The following is a 7,689-nucleotide window of genomic DNA, read 5'->3' on the forward strand; positions in this document are numbered from 1 at the left end:
CTCTAGCTGCCAAGAGCACTTTTTACTGTGCGCACCCAACCAGAGTGACGGGAGGAGCACATTTCAGAAAACGTGCTCAGCTCGTCGAGAAAATGCGATTTAAGCAATAAAATTAAAAATGCACCTAAAACCTAAACCAAACGTTGCAGGTGCTTATTTCTTCATGCGCAGTGGTCAACGCGGCACTCTCTAGCTGCCAAGAGCACTTTTTACTGTGCGCACCCAACCAGAGTGAAGGGAGGAGCACATTTCAGAAAACGTGCTCAGCTCGTCGAGAAAATGCGATTTAAGCAATAAGATTAAAAATGCACATAAACCTAAACCAAACGTTGCAGGTGCTTATTTCTTCATGCGCAGTGGTCAACGCGGCACTCTCTAGCTGCCAGGAGCACTTTTTACTACGCGCACCCAACCAGAGCGACGGGAGGAGCACATTTCAGAAAACGTGCTCAGCTCGTCGAGAGAATGCGATTTAAGCAATAAAATAAAAAATGCCCCTAAAACCTAAACCAAACGTTGCAGGTGCTTATTTCTTCGTGCGCAGTGGTCAACGCGGCACTCCCTAGCTGCCAGGAGCTCTTTTTACTGTGCGCACCCAACCAGAGCGACGGGAGGAGCACATTTCAGAAAACGTGCTCAGCTCGTCGAGAAAATGCGATTTAAGCAATAAAATTAAAAATGCACCTAAAACCTAAACCAAACGTTGCAGGTGCTTATTTCTTCATGCGCAGTGGTCAACGCGGCACTCTCTAGCTGCCAGGAGCACTTTTTACTACAAGCACCCAACCAGAGCGACGGGAGCAGCACATTTCAGAAAACGTGCTCAGCTCGTCGAGAGAATGCGATTTAAGCAATAAAATAAAAAATGCACCTAAAACCTAAACCAAACGTTGCAGGTGCTTATTTCTTCGTGCGCAGTGGTCAACGCGGCACTCCCTAGCTGCCAGGAGCTCTTTTTACTGTGTGCACCCAACCAGAGCGACGGGAGGAGCACATTTCAGAAAACGTGCTCAGCTCGTCGAGATAATGCGATTTAAGCAATAAAATAAAAAATGCACCTAAAACCTAAACCAAACGTTGCAGGTGCTTATTTCTTCGTGCGCAGTGGTCAACGCGGAACTCCCTAGCTGCCAGGAGCTCTTTTTACTGTGCGCACCCAACCAGAGCGACGGGAGGAGCCCATTTCAGAAAACGTGCTCAGCTCGTCGAGAAAATGCGATTTAAGCAATAAAATTAAAAATGCACCTAAAACCTAAACCAAACGTTGCAGGTGCTTATTTCTTCGTGCGCAGTGCTCAACGCGGCACTCCCTAGCTGCCAGGAGCACTTTTTACTGTGCGCACCCAACCAGAGTGACGGGAGGAGCCCATTTCAGAAAACGTGCTCAGCTCGTCGAGAAAATGCGATTTAAGCAATAAAATTAAAAATGCACCTAAAACCTAAACCAAACGTTGCAGGTGCTTATTTCTTCGTGCGCAGTGGTCAACGCGGCACCCCCTAGCTGCCAGGAGCTCTTTTTACAGTGTGCACCCAACCAGAGCGACGGGAGGAGCACATTTCAGAAAACGTGCTCAGCTCGTCGAGAGAATGCGATTTAAGCAATAAAATAAAAAATGCACCTAAAACCTAAACCAAACGTTGCAGGTGCTTATTTCTTCGTGCGCAGTGGTCAACGCGGAACTCCCTAGCTGCCAGGAGCTCTTTTTACTGTGCGCACCCAACCAGAGCGACGGGAGGAGCCCATTTCAGAAAACGTGCTCAGCTCGTCGAGAAAATGCGATTTAAGCAATAAAATTAAAAATGCACCTACAACCTAAACCAAACGTTGCAGGTGCTTATTTCTTCGTGCGCAGTGCTCAACGCGGCACTCCCTAGCTGCCAGGAGCACTTTTTACTGTGCGCACCCAACCAGAGTGACGGGAGGAGCACATTTCAGAAAACGTGCTCAGCTCGTCGAGAAAATGCGATTTAAGCAATAAAATTAAAAATGCACATAAAACCTAAACCAAACGTTGCAGGTGCTTATTTCTTCATGCGCAGTGGTCAACGCGGCACTCTCTAGCTGCCAAGAGCACTTTTTACTGTGCGCACGCAACCAGAGTGACGGGAGGAGCACATTTCAGAAAACGTACTCAGCTCGTCGAGAGAATGCGATTTAAGCAATAAAATAAAAAATGCACCTAAAACCTAAACCAAACGTTGCAGGTGCTTATTTCTTCGTGCGCAGTGGTCAACGCGGCACTCCCTAGCTGCCAGGAGCTCTTTTTACTGTGTGCACCCAACCAGAGTGACGGGAAGAGCACATTTCAGAAAACGTGCTCAGCTCGTCGAGAAAATGCGATTTAAGCAATAAAATTAAAAATGCACCTAAAACCTAAACCAAACGTTGCAGGTGCTTATTTCTTCATGCGCAGTGGTCAACGCGGCACTCTCTAGCTGCCAAGAGCACTTTTTACTGTGCGCACCCAACCAGAGTGACGGGAGGAGCACATTTCAGAAAACGTGCTCAGCTCGTCGAGAAAATGCGATTTAAGCAATAAGATTAAAAATGCACCTAAAACCTAAACCAAACGTTGCAGGTGCTTATTTCTTCGTGCGCAGTGGTCAACGCGGAACTCCCTAGCTGCCAGGAGCTCTTTTTACTGTGCGCACCCAACCAGAGCGACGGGAGGAGCCCATTTAAGAAAACGTGCTCAGCTCGTCGAGAAAATGCGATTTAAGCAATAAAATTAAAAATGCACCTAAAACCTAAACCAAACGTTGCAGGTGCTTATTTCTTCGTGCGCAGTGGTCAACGCGGCACTCCCTAGCTGCCAGGAGCTCATTTTATTGTGCGCACCCAACCAGAGCGACGGGAGGAGCACATTTCAGAAAACGTGCTCAGCTCGTCGAGAAAATGCGATTTAAGCAATAAAATTAAAAATGCACCTAAAACCTAAACCAAACGTTGCAGGTGCTTATTTCTTCGTGCGCAGTGCTCAACGCGGAACTCCCTAGCTGCCAGGAGCACTTTTTACTGTGCGCACCCAACCAGAGTGACGGGAGGAGCACATTTCAGAAAACGTGCTCAGCTCGTCGAGAAAATGCGATTTAAGCAATAAAATTAAAAATGCACCTAAAACCTAAACCAAACGTTGCAGGTGCTTATTTCTTCATGCGCAGTGGTCAACGCGGCACTCTCTAGCTGCCAGGAGCACTTTTTACTACGCGCACCCAACCAGAGCGACGGGAGGAGCACATTTCAGAAAACGTGCTCAGCTCGTCGAGAGAATGCGATTTAAGCAATAAAATTAAAAATGCACCTAAAACCTAAACCAAACGTTGCAGGTGCTTATTTCTTCGTGCGCAGTGCTCAACGCGGCACTCCCTAGCTGCCAGGAGCACTTTTTACTGTGCGCACCCAACCAGAGTGACGGGAGGAGCACATTTCAGAAAACGTGCTCAGCTCGTCGAGATAATGCGATTTAAGCAATAAAATTAAAAATGCACCTAAAACCTAAACCAAACGTTGCAGGTGCTTATTTCTTCATGCGCAGTGGTCAACGCGGCACTCTCTAGCTGCCAAGAGCACTTTTTACTGTGCGCACCCAACCAGAGTGACGGGAGGAGCACATTTCAGAAAACGTGCTCAGCTCGTCGAGAAAATGCGATTTAAGCAAGAAGATTAAAAATGCACCTAAAACCTAAACCAAACGTTGCAGGTGCTTATTTCTTCATGCGCAGTGGTCAACGCGGCACTCTCTAGCTGCCAGGAGCACTTTTTACTACGCGCACCCAACCAGAGCGACGGGAGGAGCACATTTCAGAAAACGTGCTCAGCTCGTCGAGGGAATGCGATTTAAGCAATAAAATTAAAAATGCACCTAAAACCTAAACCAAACGTTGCAGGTGCTTATTTCTTCGTGCGCAGTGGTCAACGCGGCACTCCCTAGCTGCCAGGAGCTCTTTTTACTGTGCGCACCCAACCAGAGCGACGGGAGGAGCACATTTCAGAAAACGTGCTCAGCTTGTCGAGAAAATGCGATTTAAGCAATAAAATTGAAAATGCACCTAAAACCTAAACCAAACGTTGCAGGTTCTTATTTCTTCTTGCGCAGTGGTCAACGCGGCACTCTCTAGCTGCCAGGAGCACTTTTTACTATGCGCGCCCAACCAGAGCGACGGGAGGAGCACATTTCAGAAAACGTGCTCAGCTCGTCGAGAAAATGCGATTTAAGCAATAAAATTAAAAATGCACCTAAAACCTAAACCAAACGTTGCAGGTGCTTATTTCTTCATGCGCAGTGGTCAACGCGGCACTCCCGAGCTGCCAAGAGCACTTTTTACTGTGCGCACCCAACCAGAGCGACGGGAGGAGCACATTTCAGAAAACGTGCTCAGCTCGTCGAGAGAATGCGATTAAAGCAATAAAATTAAAAATGCACCTAAAACCTAAACCAAACGTTGCAGGTGCTTATTTCTTCGTGCGCAGTGGTCAACGCGGAACTCCCTAGCTGCCAGGAGCTCTTTTTACTGTGCGCACCCAACCAGAGCGACGGGAGGAGCACATTTCAGAAAACGTGCTCAGCTCGTCGAGAGAATGCGATTTAAGCAATAAAATAAAAAATGCACCTAAAACCTAAACCAAACGTTGCAGGTGCTTATTTCTTCGTGTGCAGTGGTCAACGCGGCACTCCCTAGCTGCCAGGAGCTCTTTTTACTGTGCGCACCCAACCAGAGCGATGGGAGGAGCACATTTCATAAAACGTGCTCAGCTCGTCGAGAAAATGCGATTTAAACAATAAAATTAAAAATGCACCTAAAACCTAAACCAAACGTTGCAGGTGCTTATTTCTTCGTGCGCAGTGGTCAACGCGGCACTCCCTAGCTGCCAGGAGCACTTTTTACTGTGCGCACCCAACCAGAGTGACGGAAGGAGCACATTTCAGAAAACGTACTCAGCTCGTCGAGAAAATGCGATTTAAGCAATAAAATTAAAAATGCACCTGAAACCTAAACCAAACGTTGCAGGTGCTTATTTCTTTGTGCGCAGTGGTCAACGCGGCACTCTCTAGCTGCCAAGAGCACTTTTTACTATGCGCACCCAACCAGAGTGACGGGATGAGCACATTTCAGAAAACGTGCTCAGCTCGTCGAGAAAATGCGATTTAAGCAATAAGATTAAAAATGCACCTAAAACCTAAACCAAACGTTGCAGGTGCTTATTTCTTCATGCGCAGTGGTCAACGCGGCACTCTCTAGCTGCCAGGAGCACTTTTTACTGTGCGCACCCAACCAGAGTGACGGGAGGAGCACATTTCAGAAAACGTGCTCAGCTCGTCGAGAAAATGCGATTTAAGCAATAAAATTAAAAATGCACCTAAAACCTAAACCAAACGTTGCAGGTGCTTATTTCTTCATGCGCAGTGGTCAACGCGGCACTCTCTAGCTGCCAAGAGCACTTTTTACTGTGCGCTGCCAACCAGAGTGACGGGAGGAGCACATTTCAGAAAACGTGCTCAGCTCGTCGAGAAAATGCGATTTAAGCAATAAGATTAAAAATGCACCTAAAACCTAAACCAAACGTTGCAGGTGCTTATTTCTTCATGCGCAGTGGTCAACGCGGCACTCTCTAGCTGCCAGGAGCACTTTTTACTACGCGCACCCAACCAGAGCGACGGGAGGAGCACATTTCAGAAAACGTGCTCAGCTCGTCAAGAGAATGCGATTTAAGCAATAAAATAAAAAATGCACCTAAAACCTAAACCAAACGTTGCAGGTGCTTATTTCTTCGTGCGCAGTGGTCAACGCGGCACTCCCTAGCTGCCAGGAGCTCTTTTTACTGTGCGCACCCAACCAGAGCGACGCGAGGAGCACATTTCAGAAAACGTGCTCAGCTCGTCGAGAAAATGCGATTTAAGCAATAAAAGTAAAAATGCACCTAAAACCTAAACCAAACGTTGCAGGTGCTTATTTCTTCATGCGCAGTGGTCAACGCGGCACTCTCTAGCTGCCAGGAGCACTTTTTACTACGCGCACCCAACCAGAGCGACGGGAGCAGCACATTTCAGAAAACGTTCTCAGCTCGTCGAGAGAATGCGATTTAAGCAATAAAATAAAAAATGCACCTAAAACCCAAACCAAACGTTGCAGGTGCTTATTTCTTCATGCGCAGTGGTCAACTCGGCACTCCCTAGCTGCCAGGAGCTCTTTTTACTGTGCGCACCCAACCAGAGTGACGGGAGGAGCACATTTTAGAAAACGTGCTCAGCTCGTCGAGAAAATGCGATTTAAGCAATAAAATTAAAAATGCACCTAAAACCTAAACCAAACGTTGCAGGTGCTTATTTCTTCATGCGCAGTGGTCAACGCGGCACTCTCTAGCTGCCAGGAGCACTTTTTACTGTGCGCGCACAACCAGAGCGACGGGAGGAGCACATTTCAGAAAACGTGCTCAGCTCGTCGAGAAAATGCGATTTAAGCAATAAAATTAAAAATGCACCTAAAACCTAAACCAAACGTTGCAGGTGCTTATTTCTCCATGTGCAGTGGTCAACGCGGCACTCTCTAGCTGCCAGGAGCACTTTTTACTGTGCGCGCACAACCAGAGCGACGGGAGGAGCACATTTCAGAAAACGTGCTCAGCTCGTCGAGAAAATGCGATTTAAGCAATAAAATTAAAAATGCACCTAAAACCTAAACCAAACGTTGCAGGTGCTTATTTCTTCGTGCGCAGTGCTCAACGCGGCACTCCCTAGCTGCCAGGAGCACTTTTTACTATGCGCGCACAACCAGAGCGACGGGAGGAGCACATTTCAGAAAACGTGCTCAGCTCGTCGAGAGAATGCGATTTAAGCAATAAAATTAAAAATGCACCTAAAACCTAAACCAAACGTTGCAGGTGCTTATTTCTTCGTGCGCAGTGGTCAACGCGGCACTCCCTAGCTGCCCGGAGCTCTTTTTACTGTGCGCACCCAACCAGAGTGACGGGAGGAGCACATTTCAGAAAACGTGCTCAGCTCGTCGAGAAAATGCGATTTAAGCAATAAAATTAAATATGCACCTAAAACCTAAACCAAACGTTGCAGGTGGTTATTTCTTCATTCGCAGTGGTCAACGCGGTGAAGTGAATTTTGAACGTTAGGCGTATCTGTATGTTGCACTAGATGATCCAATAGTAGCAGTAAGACTATCAAACTATATTTGCTGTACAGAGAAGCTTTAGTTTCAGTAGTGTATAAGTACTTAGTAGAAGATAGAAGGGCCAGTTGTCCGTGACCAGGGAGAATTCAGTTTCAGCAATGTGTGCAATCCTATAATAAGGTAAAGTGGCTGTTGTTGTCCATCACCAACAGCGCTGGTCAAGATCTCCTTTTTAGGACTGAAGTAAACTAGTAGATTGAAATCTACAGCTGTTACCCCAAGCCGTGACATCAGCTTCTTGTCAGGTATAAAAGCTACGGGCCTGACAAAGGGGGCGGGGTTCGAGCAGGGGTCGTTCGTTGGTTCCAGGGCTCGCTCTAGCGCGGGTTCGCTCGCTCTCGCTCGCTCCCCCTTTTGGGGGGGGGGGGGAGGGCTTTTTTACATCCATGCCTTGGGCCACTCAACTTTTTGGAAAGACTTCACTCTGACATCGGTTGAACAAAATCTTTTCCCAATCAGCCGTGGTCCCTGAAGTGCTCATTCGTCGGGAAACAGCCACCGATCACC

Source organism: Syngnathus floridae, chromosome 8 (genome assembly GCF_059516105.1).
Source record: "Syngnathus floridae isolate MCC-2025c chromosome 8, RoL_Sflo_1.0, whole genome shotgun sequence".
Lineage (NCBI taxonomy): Eukaryota > Metazoa > Chordata > Actinopteri > Syngnathiformes > Syngnathidae > Syngnathus > Syngnathus floridae.